Source organism: Myotis myotis, unplaced genomic scaffold (assembly GCF_014108235.1).
Source record: "Myotis myotis isolate mMyoMyo1 unplaced genomic scaffold, mMyoMyo1.p scaffold_m19_p_2, whole genome shotgun sequence".
In the NCBI taxonomy this organism is placed as follows: domain Eukaryota; kingdom Metazoa; phylum Chordata; class Mammalia; order Chiroptera; family Vespertilionidae; genus Myotis; species Myotis myotis.
The window spans coordinates 57,813,766-57,829,179 of NW_023416324.1; the positions used below are offsets into that span (position 1 = coordinate 57,813,766).

The 15,414-nt window shown below is 45.4% G+C and overlaps 1 pseudogene; it reads left to right on the forward strand.

The window, feature by feature from the left end:
- The first annotated feature begins 9,224 nt into the window (after positions 1-9,224).
- LOC118675534 lies at positions 9,225-12,942 on the forward strand (annotated as a pseudogene).
- Positions 12,943-15,414: the final 2,472 nt, after the last annotated feature.

Below are 15,414 nucleotides of genomic sequence, written 5' to 3' on the forward strand. Positions count from 1 at the left end.
AGCCAGTTTCGGCCTGATCCCTGCAGGCCAGGCCAAGGGACCCCCATCTGCTGGAGGGACCCCTCTCACTCTGTAGACGCCCTTCAAGCCTAGGCACCGCCCGAGGTGCGGCCGGCTGGGGAGAGACCACAGGATGTTGGCTCCAGGGCATTTCTGGCCAGTCTCGCCCAGTTCCACCCTGCCAGCCACCCTCTAATTAATTTCCTTTCAATGTGCAAGAATCCATGCAATGGGGCACTAGTGTATTATAAGGTAATATAAGAAAGATGAACTCTTACCAGTAAATGTCCTTCAAAGTAGATATGATTAAAGACTACCCACTGAATGGGTGAACATATTCACCAATCATACATCTGATAAGGGGTAAATATCCAAAATTTATAAAGAACTTTTATAAATTAACACCAAAAACAATCCAATTAAAAAATGGGCAAAAGACCTGAATAGAAATTTCTCCAAAGAGGAAATACAGATAGCCAATTGGCATATGAGAAGATGCTCAATGTCACTAGTCATCAGAGAAATACAAATTAAAACGGCAATGAGATATCACTTCACACCATTAGAATGGTTATCTATACTAATAAAAGACAAAGATGCTAATTGACCGTACCTTCACTAGGCCCAAGACATGCCCACCCCGCAATTAGAGTGAATATATGCAAATTAACCCAACCAAGATAACAGCTGGCAGCCACGGAGCTGGAGCAAGCAGGAGGCTTGGTTGCCCCGGCAATGGAGGAAGCTAAGCTTCTCGCCTGCTCTGGCCAGTTGTGGCCTCCACAAAAGGCAACAAAGTTTCAATTATAGAAGCTAAATAAATCCCAGATACCTGCTTCCAGCCAGCCTCCACTGGGAGCTTGGATGGCTGGGGGTTGTGGCCAGCCTGCAAACAACCATCAGCCCCTCACTCAGGCTAGCCAGATACCCCAGGGGGTAACCCCATCCTGAAGGGGCTGTGGCCAGCCTGCAAACAGCCATCAGTCCCTCACCCAGGCTGGTCACACCCTCATGGGGTAAGGGTCCCACTGGGAGGCTTGGCCAGCCTGCAAACAGCCATCAGCCTTTCACCCAGGCTGTCCAGGCACCCCAGGGAGACCCCCACACTGAAGGGGCTGTGGCCAGTTTGCAAACAGCCATCAGCCACTCACCGAGGATGTCCAGGCACCCCAGCAGGAACCCCTCCCTGAAGGGGGTTGGCCAACCTGAAAACGTCCCTGAGCCCCTCATCCAGGCTGGCCAGGAACCCCTGCTGGTTCCCCCACCTTGAAGGGGGTGTGGCCAGAGTGAAAACGGCCCTCAGCCCCTCACCCAGGCTGGCCAGGTACCCCAGGGAGACCCCCACACTGAAGGGGCTGTGGTCAGTTTGCAAACAGACATCAGCCACTCACCCAGGATGTCCAGGCACCCCAGCATGAACCCCCTCCCTGATCCAGGACACCCTTAAGGACAAATCAGTCAGCCCCCACCCATGCATGAGGCCTCTATCCTATATAATAAAAGGTTAATATGCAAATTGACCCTAACAGCAAAGCGACTGGGAATCACTGGTCACTATGACACACACTGACCACCAGGGGGCAGACACTCAATGCAGGAGCTGCCCCCTGGTGGATAGTGTGCTCCCATAGAGGGAACTCTGCTCAACCACAAGCCAGGCTGACGGCTGCCAGCACAGCGGTGGTGGTGGGAGCCTCTCCCTCCTCCTCAGCAGCGCTAAGGATGTCCAACTGCAGCTAGGCCTGCTCCTCGTTGGCAAGTGGACATCCCCCGAGAGCTCCCAGGCTGCTAGTAGAATGTCTGACTGCCAGCTTAGGCCCGATCCCCAGCAGGTGGTCATTCCTTGAGGGGTCCCAGACTGTGAGAAGGCACAGGCTGGGCTGAGGGACCTCTAATTATCAATAAATCAATAAGCAAGTGCTGACAAGGATGTGGAGAAAAGAGAAATTTTGTGCATTGCTGGTAGAAATGCAGATTGGTGTAGCCACTGTGGAAAACAGTACGCAATTTCCTTATGACCCAGTAATTCCACTTTTGGGATTTTACCGAAGAAACCAGAAATAGGGATTTTACCAAAGAAACCAGAGATACTAATTTGAAAGAATATATGTACCCCTATCTTCATTGCAGCATTATTTACTAGTACAATAGCCAAGATTTAGAAGCAGCCCAAGTGCCATCAATAGATGAGTTGATAAAAGTGCTGTGGTATATTTACACAATTGGATGCTACTCACCATAAAAAGGTAGAAAAATTACCCTTTAAGACATCATGGATGAACCTGGAGAATCCTATCTAATAAAAGAGAAACATGGTAATTGGTGTACGACCACTACCCTTCCCATTGGCTAATCAGGGCGATATGCAAATTAACTGCCAGCCAAGATTGTTGCTGGCAGCCAGGCAGCTGGAAGCAAACCTGAGGCTTGCTTGCTTCAGTGACAGAGGACTCCAACGTTTCCCGCCTGCCACTGCCGGCCTCTGAGCTTGCAGTTGGAAACATTGTAACAAATATAGAAGCTAAACAAAACCCCAGAAACCCGCTTTCAGCCAGCCCGGATCTTAGAGCTGGAGTTGATACAGTGTTTTGAGATTATAGAACCCAAACAAACCAGGTACCTGCTTTCAGCAGCAGAGGCCTCAGAGCTGGAGCCAGAGCTAAAGCTGGCCCAGAATAAAAAAAAAAAAAGAAAAAAAGGAGCAGTTGGGAGCTTCAGTCACCCACCAGCCTGAAAACAGCCCTCAGCCCCTCACCCAGGCTGGCCAGGTACCCCAGTGGCGACTGCCGGGAGCCGGTCCATGCTTGCTGTTTCAAGGGACCTGGCATATATGGCATACTGTTCTTAATATGTTTGCTCACCTTCTTGGCACTATGTGTTTTAACCAAGGTCTCTGAGAAAGGTTGTTTCCCCAGGTAGGGATTTTCCCCTGAAGTTAGGGAGGGAATAAAACCTCTTAACTAGTGCCAGGTGGGTAATTAACTACGAACAATCATGCTTAAGCTACATAATCTTTACTCCCTGGAATGGAGATAAGAAACGCCCTAACCTTTGTAATAGAGATTGATAGGATTGAATCAACTGGTATAAATACAGATGTAATAAGACAGTAAGACACAGAACTTAGAAGACAGAACCTACACAGAACTAGAGACAGAAGAACTTAGGACACAGAACTTAGAACACAGAACTTAGAACACAGAACTAAGAAGACAGAACCAAGAGAGATAGAACCTAGGCACAGAACCTACACAGAACGTTCTCTAGAGACAAAAGAACTTCGCTGGAGAGAACATGGCAAAAGATCCTGGACAGAAACTGGCCTCAGAACCTAGAGACAGACCTAGCGAGAGAACATGGCAAAAGATCCTGGACTGAACCTGACTACAGAAATTGGCAAGAGAACCTGACTAGAACCTGGTGACTGAACCTGGCTGGAGAACCTGGACAGAACCTGGCTGGAGAACCTAGCGAGGGAACATGGCTACAGAACCTGGCTGGAGAACCTGGAGAACCTAGCAAGAGAACATGGACACAGAACCTGGCTAGAGATCCGAAGTAGAACCTCTCTGGAGATCCAAACCAGAACTTGGCTGGAGATCCTGGCTAGAGGTCCTGGCTAGGCTGCTGATCAACTGAACGCTGTCTCCGTGTCATTCCTTCTTCGCCGACTCCGTCTATGCCTTTGGGAACCCCTGGACCCGCTGGGGTTGGACCCCGGCAGGCGACCCCCACCCTGATCCAGGACACCCTTCAGGGCAAACCAGCCAGCCCCCACCCATGCACCAGGCCTCTAACCTATATAGTAAAAGGGTAATATGCCTCCCAGTACTGGGATCAGCGTGACAGGGGGCAGCGACCAAACCCCCTGATCGCCCTGGGGCTCTGTGTGTGACAGAGGGCAGGGCCACAACCTCCCTATCCACCCTGCTCTGTTCATGACAGGGGAAGGCCCCCCAACACCCTGGTCAGCCCTGCTCTGTGCCTGATAGGGGGGGAGCTCCCTAACCCCCTGACCGCCCTGCGGCTCTGTGTGTGACAGGGTGCGGCGCCCCAACCCCCTGATCAGCCCTGCTCTGTGTGTGACAGGGTGCAGCGCCAAAACCCCCTCACCACATGGGCCCTGCTCTGTGTGTGACGGGGTAGAGCCATAACCTCCCCATCGGCCCTGCCCTGAGTGTGACAGTGGCGGCGCCCCAACCCCCTGATCGGCCCTGCTCTGTGTGTGACGGGGGGAGCTCCTTAACCCCCTGATGGGCCCTGCTCTGTACATTACGGGGGGAGCTCCCCAACCCCCTGATGGGCCCTGCTCTGTGCGTGACAGAGGTACGGAGCCCCAAACCCCCTGATGGGCCCTGCTCTGTGTGTGACAGGGGGTCGCACCACAACCTCCCCATCGACCCTGCCTTCAGTGTGACAGGGAGTGGTGCACCAACCCCCCAATCGGCCCTACCCTGAGTGTGACTGAGGGTGGCATCGCAACCTCCCAATCCGCCCTGCTCTGTGCATGACAGGGAGCGACACCCCCACTCCCCAATCGGCCCTGCTCTGAGCCCGACCAGGGGCTGCACCTAGGGATTGGGCCTGCCCTCTGCCACCCGGTTGCAGGCCTAAGCCAGCAGGTCGTTATCTCCCGAGGGGTCCCAGACTGCGAGAGGGCACAGGCCGGGCTGAAGCCCCCACCCCCCCGAGTGCACAAATTTTTGTGCATCGGGCCTCTAGTATTATATAAGTGAAATAAGCCAGTCAGAGAAAGACAAGTACCATATGATTTTCTCATGTGTAGAATTTAATGGAAAAAAACTGAACTACCAAGCAAAATAGAGACAGATTCATAGATAGGGAGCCAGCAGACAGTTCTGGTGTCTGTGTGTGTCTGTGTGTGTGTGTGTGTGTGTGTGTGGGGGGGTGTGTGTTGGGGGGGGCGGTAATGGTGGGGGAGGTTAAGAGGTTAAGAACAGGAGGGACTGAACAAAAAAGAGAACAAAAAGAGAAAGAACTCATGAACAACAGTGTGAGGATGTTGGAGGGGAGGTAGTGAGTAGAAAGTGAAAGAGGGCATAGAGGGGATAAATGGTGATAGAAAAAAATAAAATAAACATTAAACATTCTAACTGTGCTATGAGAAAAAAAGAGTTGTCTTTCAATCTTTCACAATTTTTAGTCCTTTATAAAAGCCCCTGCTTCCTAGCTTCTTTAGAGTGAAAAGAGCCTTTCATATTTCCTAATATTCTTATGTTAAAAGATAAATAATAAAAAGTATACACCACTGAAATAAAAAGCAGATATGATTATTGAACTTGTACATTATACTAGAAACTAGGCAGTGGGTGTCCAATAACAGCTCATTAGTTTGAGCTACTCAAAATGGTGCATTAATAATACAGTTAAACATACTGTATTTTTTACAGTTATATATTTAATACTATGTGAAATTCTTGGAAAAAAGTCTCTAAATATTTTTATTAATGCATAAATTTGTTATAGTGACTATTGTTAATAAGAACATATTTAATCACCTTGTAGGTTCCCAATGATGAGATATCTATATAATAAAAGCTTAAATGACCTTTACAGTGGTGGAACAACCAGAATGACTGGTAGCTATGATGCACACTGACCACCAGGGGGCAGACGCTCAATTCAGAGCTGTCCCCTGGTGGTCAGTGTGCTCCCACAGGGGGAGTGCTGCTCATCCAGAAGCTGGGCTCACGGCTGGCAAGCTCAGCTGCAGTGGTAGGAGCCTCTCCTGCCTCCGCTAAGGAGCAGCAAGCCGAGCAGTAAGGAGCAGTGAGCAGGCAGGCAGTAAGGAGAGAGGGGTCCCAGACTGAGAGGTCGCAGGCTGGGCTGAAGGTACCCGCCTTACCCGAGTGCACGAATTTTGTGCACTGAGCTTCTAGTAGATGATAAGATAAAAGCCTAACTTAACTAAACAGTAATAATTATTCTCTTTATTAGGTTTATATATTATATAAAATTTACTTAGGCTAAGGATGAAAATGGAATATAAGAATATATTTTATAAAATGATTTATCAGTATTTTATTGATTGCTTTGGTAAGGGCTTAGTGTCTTTTTTATTTTATTTTATATTTAAAAAGATGGGTTTATAGAAAGGACTTGATATAATCAGGGTATAACTAGATGTCATCACAGCTAATCATTTCAGATTATAAGAAGTAGGTTGACCACCAAAGTGGGAGAAGCAATGTTTGGTTGTGTCCACAGAGTTGACCATCAATGACCTTCATTCCTCTATTCCTCCTAAGACAGGTTAGTGTCCAGGTCTCCTTTGCCCTCTACATTTCAAAGGAGTGGAAGGGACACCCCAGAAAAGATAAAAGAAATGAATGTGTATAACTTCTGAGTGCATCATAATGGAAATAATGCACTTGTAGATTTTTTTTTATAGTTCTTTTTACTGTGTCATTTTGTTTTCAATAATCATTGGTTTTATGTTTCAGGTCCTTTTGTGTTGTTATTGGGCCCATTATTGTTTTAATTAGAGGACCGGGCATGGATTTGTGCATAGGTGGGGTCTGGCTGCCTGCCCCGATGGGGGCCGATCAGAGCCAGGCTGGTGGGGGGGGGGGATACAGGAGGTTGGGAGGGGAAAATTAGGGCTTCTATCAGACTGGTCGGCTGTTGCAGTGAGTGTCATAGGGACTGGTCACTCCAGTCGTTCCATTGTTCCGGTCACTTGGCTTTTATATATGTACTAGAGGCCCGGTGGAAAAAATTCATGCATGGGGGTGGGGTACCTTCAGCCTAGTTTGCACCCTCTCCAATCCTGGACCCCTTGGTGGATTTCCCATCCTGAGGATTGGGCCTAAACCTGCAGTTGGACATCCATCTCACAATCCGGGACTGCTGGCCATCTTGTGACGACTGGTGGCGGCCATCTTGTGATGTGAGGGCATGGGGGTCAATTTGCATATTACTTCTTTATTATGTAGGTTTATTATATAGGTTATATAGATAGGTAAGTACATGTTATGAGGTGATATTTATCACTGAATTTGTTGGATAATTGACCCACTTCTGCATTAACTGTTGTACTTCATATTTCTGCCCACAATGTTAAGAACTGCTTGCCATTTAGAGGTATCTTAACTCTTTCTGGTCATTGGAAAGAAACAATTTATTAAAAGGATTCTGGGTACTTGACAAAAGTTAATGCAGTTTGAAAGAGGAGATTTCTTTCTATCTCACTCAAAGAATAAGGTCAAATAGCCTTTCTCCCTTCTATTTTCTACAATTGCTAAAGATATCATTTGGACTTTATTTTAAATGAAATCCTTGGATGGGGAGTGATGTGAGGATGCCCAAACTCAGCTAGCACTGCATTTAGTGCTTTTGTTTTATGAGATCCACGGCTATAACATCCTGCTTCTGGGGTTAAGCTGTCAAGAGAGAGGAAAGCTTTCTCTATCAGAGACCTGAGACTTTAAACTCTCTCTCCACTCAGAAACACCTCATTTTCAGTATGAAAGCATTGAGAAGGAGATGCAGAAGCTATTTTCATACTTAAGAACTCCTCAGTCAGGCTAGGTGCAGGTCACTCTTTTTGCTTCACTCTTCTTAGAATTTTACAGAGCTTAAATAATAAGAAATTCATCTCCATCTTTTCTTACTTTAATACACTTCTATTTCTTTTTTAAAGTGACATTGTAAAATAACAATGTCACCAAGAAAAAAATTGAATTCCTATGTAATTATACTGCTATGTAATTATAAAAATCACAGTATACAGAGAGTAAACATAGTACACATTTTTACTTATCTTGAAAATGTCTAAATCTTTTGTATTGCTTACACATACTTTCTTTTTCCAGATCCCTTTGTGTGATTAACACCTTTTTTAGCTGACCATTAATTAAATAATTCATGTGTAATTGTTTTGTATGATATTCAGGTAGGGCTACAAGGTAATCTTACTTTTTCTGTGAGTCACATGTGATAAAGCAGGGTCTTGGGTCCAATAAGGAAGTGAAACAGAGTTGGATTAACTGTAATTAGGACAAACAAAGAACGGGTAGCAGTTTCAGGAGTGGGATCTTATGGCAAAATCTTGTAGGGATCTCTAAGGCAGAGTGAAAGAAACCTGATATCTTGCGTCTCAGTCATCAGACCTGCAGCAATGAATTTTGTCAAGTGAGAGGTGTCCTCATAGTAAAGAAGTCTTTTTCTCTGTTTTTATTGAATTTATTAGGGTGACATTGGTGAACAATAGTAAACAAGTTTCAGATGCACAATTCTACAACACATCATGTGTACACTGTCTTGTGTGTCACCACCCAAGTCAAGTTTCTGTCCATCATCATTTATACCCCCGATACCCTCCACTCCTTCCTCCCTTCCCCCCACCACCTGGCAATAACCACGCTATTGAACAAAATGAACTAACAAGCAAAATAGTGACAGATTCATACATAAGAGAGCAGGCTGACAGCTGGGGAGGTGGGGGCTAGGTAAGGGTGGTGGTGGAGGGATTGAGCAAAAAGAAAAAAAAAAAGAGAAGCCTCATGTACCAGTCTTATGCCACCAAAAGCAAAACATTCAGAGGAACATAACTGAGTTCAGGGCAACATGAAGTGGGAAGGAAGACTGGGCATATTACAGGAATAGCTTTAGGAATAGCTCGACTATGCCCAACTTAATGTTCCCAACATCACGTCTGCCTGTTGGAATCAGCTGTTTCTCTGCACACTTGGTGCCCTCCACCTGAGCCAGGTGTTCTTAATGACTATTTCTGCCAGGCAGGGCATGCTGGGATTGCTTATTATATTCACAGATACTATGTAAAACTTCAATGTCTGATCCGAAAGATAAAGCCAAGCAAATCGACAACATCCTGTCTCGGTGATAAAGTTGCTTTCTGGTGTTAGGACCTGTCTATCTGTCCTTTCTGTTCAACAGCAACCCCTCAGTTCCTACAGGTCTTCTACCTTTGGGCCTGCATGACTGATCAATGAGAGTGAGGAAGGAACTGTAGCAAGACTGTGGGGCTGGATCTCATACCCATTTGATCGGCAACCTGTAGTGATAATCATTACGATGGCAAACCTTCCATAATGCTTAACCTGTGCTAAGCACTTTGCTTATTTTATCCCAATAAGCCCTCACCATAACCTGGGGTAGACTTGTTTTTTCCTACTTTTACATGGAGGAGAAAATAATAAAGCACAGAGAGCTGAAGTGTGCAAACTGTATTTCCTGAATACATGAATGAATACATTCAGTCAATGCGAATATTTATGGAGTACCCAAAAGTAGTTCCTGTTGTCATGGAAACCATGTCTTATTCCATAGGAAGGAAGGATGGGAGGAAGGTAAGAAGCAAACAAACAAATTCTGGAGGTTGGTGCAGGATGCAGAGGAGGGCGTGTACCATTGCCCTAGGCCAGTGGTCGGCAAACTCATTAGTCAACAGAGCCAAATATCAACAGCACAACGATTGAAATTTCTTTTGAGAGCCAAATTTTTTAAACTTAAACTATATAAGTAGGTACATTGTTATTAACTTAATTAGGGTACTCCTAAGCTGGCCTTTGCTAAAAACATCCTCAATCTGATTGAGATACGTTCACTGAGGTCGACCCCTTCCAACTCTCCCATCCACACTCGTCTTGTATACTTGTTTCGTCTATCTCCTTTTGTTCATCCTCTCTATATGTCCAAACCATCTCAACACACCTTTCTCAATCCTCGACACTACATCTTCTTTCACTCCACAACGTTCCCTAAAATTAACTTAATAAACTTTACTTAAAATTTTAAATCAACTTCACACTGTACGTGCACGCCCACACGTGGTATTTTGTGGAAGAGCCACACTCAAGGGGCCAAAGAGCCGCATGTGGCTCGTGAGCTGCGGTTTGCCAACTACTGCCCTAGGCAGACTGAATTGTGCAATCAGCTGTGGTGTGAAAAGTGTGACCTAGAGTTGGGGAAGGCAGAAGGGGGAAAGGGCATTTTTAGGCATGACATAGATGAGCTCTGATTCTCTTTCACAGATGTCTGATCTCTGCCTGACTTTATAGCACCTACTGCCTGTGGGTGGCCTCAGGGTTAATTGTGGCCAGAAGGGGCCCGGAAGCCTTTGGGTAAATCCTTCCTGGAAGAAAGGACAGGACCAACGATGCTGAAAATAATTCACATTTCTGAGCAGGTTTTTTTTTTTCTTTTATTTGGAATCATCTACCTTGTTCCATATATTCTGAAATTCACTTCTATTGAGTTCTTATCTGTATTTTGCTTCTGGTCTATTTTTTTTTCTTACTCTCTTTTCATGTACCATGAACTGCTTTGTAAATTAGAACTTACCTAGATGTTTTGTTAACTGGTGACTACTCCAGTTACTTTTTTGCTAACTAGTGATTACTCCTGATTTCTTATTTTTTTAAAAATCTCTCTCTCTCACACACACACACACACACACACACACCAATTCTGGGCCTGCCTTAATTACCAGCCTTAATTACTCTGGGCCCCAGTCATACTTACCTGCCCTTTTAGAACTGTGGGACCAAACACTATCTGCTCCTTTCTCTAGCTTTAGTTATGTCACTTACATTCTATTACGGAGTGATTTCTAGGATAACTCCTGTAATTTATACGTGTCTGCGTAATGCATTCACATTGCTCAAGTACTTGGTGCTTTTTAATGCCTGGCATGTATGAAATGAAAAAAGACCCATTCCTTGGTTACCTGGGAAACATAAAAAATTAGAAATGGTTTCATTGACTCAGCCCTGGCCTGCCTTCTTCTTTGATATTAGGGTCAAGATACTCATGGTCTTAACATTATCTCCTCAGGGTCTCTGGGACCTAGAGTCATAGAGCCCTCAGGCTGCTCAGGTCCTTACCTCTTCTCTCAGAGAGAGACAGACTTGCAGACCCTCATCACAGAACAAGGATCTGATACGACAAATGGAAGTGAGGAACAAAAACAGAGCATAGGTCTTTTCCATTTTTCTCCTTCTCTCCTCCCACATATTCCTTCTACCAAAGAAAGCCATCTCACACTGCAGATCCTCCAGCTGTCAGGTCAGAACTGAAGTGGAGACCCTCTCCTACTTCTCATTGGCTTACATTCTTCTCAAGATTTCAGGAGAGAAAGGGGATTTCACTATTGGCTCTAAATGCTGTTTTATCTTACTCAGTAAGACACATCCTATCTCAGTGGTCAGCAAACTGGCCCCTAGAGTGTGGCTCTTCCACAAAATACCATGTGCGGGCACGCACGTACAGTGCGAATGAAACTTCGTGGCCCATGCCACGGGGCCAAAGAGCCACATGTGGCTCGCGAGCCGCTGTTTGCTGACCACTGTTCTATCTAATAAAAAAGTAATATGAAAATTAACTGTCACTCTGTCACAAAGATGGCGGCACCCAGTCCTCTCAGCCCCGCAAGAGTCCTCCAGTCCCAGGGGGTTGGTCACTGAGAGAGGGCAGCATGAGCGGCCTGATGGAGTGCTTGCTTCATCGCCATGGCAAGTACAATAAAAGTTGGCTCCAAAGCAGCCTGTTTCTTGGCAAGTCTGGGCAGGGGCAGGAGAGGGTCTTGAGAGCTCTTCTGCTGGCTGCTCAGGAAACAGCACTGACGCCGAGGGAGCCATTGGGGAGGAGGCAGTAACTGTCACTGCGGAGCCAGAGTGGAAGAGGTGGGGGAGTGGAAGTAGAGGAGGCAGGGTTGCCTCTGCTCCTGCAGGGGTGGCGGGTGAGCCGCAGTTCAGGAGCTTCCGGGAGTGGTGGCAGCAGGCCATCCAGTGCTGCATCCAGTCCCTGAGGCATGCCTGCCAGTATAGCGACACCAACTGCCCGCAGCCGTCCTGCCAGAAGAAGAGGTGGGTTGTGCAGCACACCAAGGGCTGCCAGCACAAGACCAATGGAGATTGCAGAGTGTGCAAGCAGTTCATGGCCCTTTGCTGCTATCATGCTAAACACTGCCAAGAAAACACATGCCCCATTCCCTACTACCTCAACATCAAGCAGAAGCTCTGCCAGCAGTAGACACAGCACCGCTGGCAGCATGTATAGCTCATGTGCCAGTGGATGCCAACATCAACACCCACACCCTTCTTCAGCCAAGTCTGCCTTCCCCTCTTTCAGCACCACCCTGGCCCCCCACACTGCATCCCACCACACCCTGGACACCACAGCCCCTGACTCTGCCCCAGACCTTGCCTGTGAGCATGTCACTAGCCAGCTTCTCCAGCATGGCCAGAACTCAGCCCCCAACCACAGTTTGCACTGGGAAGCCCATTAACCAGGTGCCAGCACCACCGCCCCCACCCAGGCCCACCTGCAGCAGTGGAGGTGCCCGGCAGATTGCACGTGAGGCACAGCAGCAGCAGCATCTGTACTGGGTGAGCACCAACAATGGTATGCCCCTGAGTCACAGTCACCCCTGAGAGCCAGATGGCCCCCATGGGCCTGAATGTGACCCAACCAGGTCAGTGGGCCTGTTATTCTGCCCCCCTGAGCTCCGGCAGTGGCAGCCAGCACCCATCCCCCAGCAGCAGTCAATGTGAGGCATGCCCAAACCCGTGATGTCTATGCAGACCCAAGGTGCAGCCACCTCAGAACATCTCTCCAGGTGTCCTGTAGGACCAGCTGCAGACCCTGAAGTCTCCCAGCTCCCCCAGCAGCAGCACGTGTCAAACCCTCAGCTAATGGCAGCTCTCATCAAATTGCACACAGCCAAGTAAGTGGCCAGCCAGCCCGGCCATCAGTGTAGCCCAGCCTGCTGAATCTGAACGCCATGCAAGCCAGTGGGCTACGACCTGCTGTCCCTCTGCAGCAGCAAGCAATGGGAGGCCTGAACCCCCAGGGCCAGGCCTTGGATATCATGAACCCAGGGCACAACCCCAGCATGGTGAGTATGAACCACAGCACAGAGATGCCATGGAGCAACAGCAGCAGCAGCAACAGCATTGAGAGAGGCATGTCCAACTGTTGGTTGCGATGGGACATCGCCTTCCCCTGATCGTCGGGTCACCTCCTGCCCGTGAGGGCTTCTGGACTGTGAGAGGGGGCAGGCTGGGCTAAGGGACCACCCCCCCCCCCCCAACGCCCTCCAATGCATGAATTTTCATGCTCTGGGCCTCCAGTTTAATATAGTTATTCTACTGGCAATGTACTTATTTTTGTTTTATGATAATTTTAGTCAAATCATACTAAAAAAAATGAACCCTAATTATAGCAATGCAAAATTTTGCTTCTATTTTGAAGGTTAAAATTGAAGCAAAACTATTATTTGAGTGTTTACACTTTTACTTTTGTCAGTTTTGTCATATTAAAAATGGAGATGGTAATAGGACCCAGAACCAAAGGTGTTGGGAGAATTAAATGAATTTATGCATGTAAATTACTTACTAGTAGAAAAGGCTGACAGAGTAGATTTTAGGTATCATTTCTGTTGTTATTATTGTACCAATATCCAAAGCTATTACTAAACAAAGATATATTTAAAAATATCCTGAAGTTTTTTTTTTTTTTTTTTTACTTTTTTTCTAAATATTTATGTAGGCTTTTTTTTTTCCTAATTGCATAAATTTGGAGTCAGAAGAATGTGGGTTAGTGTTCCACATCTGTTACTTAGTAGATGAGTAACCTTGGGCAGGTTATTTATTATCCTCTCTAAACATCAGGTCCTTGTTTGTGAAATGAACATATTTACTCCTAATTCACTGGTTTGTAAAGAGACCGTGTAACACTGAGTACACGTGATAAGCTCTGAATATATGGTAGCTTTTATTATCCTGCAAAAATTCTTCAGAGAAAACTGACGTCATCTCTGAGTAGTTTGACTATTTAAGTCTAGAAAGATCTAGTTAAACTTGCAAATCCCTGGATATAATGGAGCAGCTTTAGGACATTTGTTCTGATTTGAAATTATTTCTTTTCTCACTCAAAAGATAGTTGTGGCTTCCATTTTGTACCCCTAGTGCTCATTACAACCTCAGAAGTAGCTCATCAGTCCTCACAGGCACTCATCATCATAGATTCTGGATGAAAGTATTCAGTTACAACTAGAAAGGGCAACTCGTTTCAATATGGCATTTTAAAAATTCCGCTTTGCCCTGGCCCGTGTTTCTCAGTGGTTAGCAACAAAAGGTCTCCAGTTCAGTTTCAAGTCAAGGGCATGTATATGGGTTGCCAGTTCACTACCTGTCATGGGTAAGGCACATGCAGGAGGCAAACAGTTTATGTGTCTCTCTCACATTGATGTTTCTCTCTCTCTCTCTCTCTCTCTCTCTCTCTCTCTCTCTCTCTCTCTCTCTATCTCGCAATGGGGGGAATATCCTCAGGTGAGGATTAACAAAAAAAGAAAAGAAATTCCACCTAATAATAGAGTAAATTGTGTTTCTCTCTCTCTCTCTCTCTCTCCCTCCCCCTCACATACACACACGTGCACGTGCACACAGCACCTTACTTGTACGGTGATTTTATAGAAACATGAGATTGCTTTGGATTTTTCTCTGCAAAATACATTGTTAATATATAAAGAAGGATTCATTCAAAGGCCATGAAATATTAGTGATCTGGTGAGAAGGATGTATTTTAGAATAGAGGTGGGGATTATCCGTGCTGCTGGGATGTAGCTCCTCTATCCTATTATGATGTGCAGATGTGAATGTATGAAAAATTATGTAAATCTTTGGACATTTTAATAAGAAATGGTACTATTTTATAAACATTAGGAATAATAACATTTGCTTTCAGTAAGATCTAGAATAAAGCTAATTTCAATAAATGTAGGCTTCAGAGTTAGTCTATGGTGTAACTCTGAAAGGGCTTTTTGCTTTATTTGCCAAGTAATTGACCCAGAAGGCATAATAAGCAGATTATATATGCATATATCATGGTATATGGTACATATTCATTTGAAACCATTACTCTGAATATTTAGAAAAATGCAAAACTTAATTTCAGTTAATATTTTGGGCTCTATCTGCTTTAAGAAGACTCAGAGTTTCTCCATAAGTGTTTTCTTAACCTCTAAGTTCATTTTCTTTAATTTGGGGTTACTGATGAAAATCTATCATCTCTGTTTAAAAAAATGTCAAGAAGCATAAAGAAGAAAGTATAGAAGAGTCTACAAAAACTCAAGGCCTCAAAGCCATTTGCAAAGCTTTAGTTAAACTCATCACTCCTCCAGAGAAATCAGAGCAAGATATGGATCCACTAAGATGTGAACTCATAAATATGTATAATATAGCAAAGAGAATGGAAGATGTGAGGGGTTTATGTGTATATTATCCAAGGTAACTTGTAGTCTGGAGCAAATCTCTATAGAAGCAATAGTAAAACTAATATATAAAAAAAATTTAAAGCAATTTAGGCACAGAGGATATCACTTGATATGTCACATTGTCCCAAGTATAACTTTTTCTACATAGAATGTGG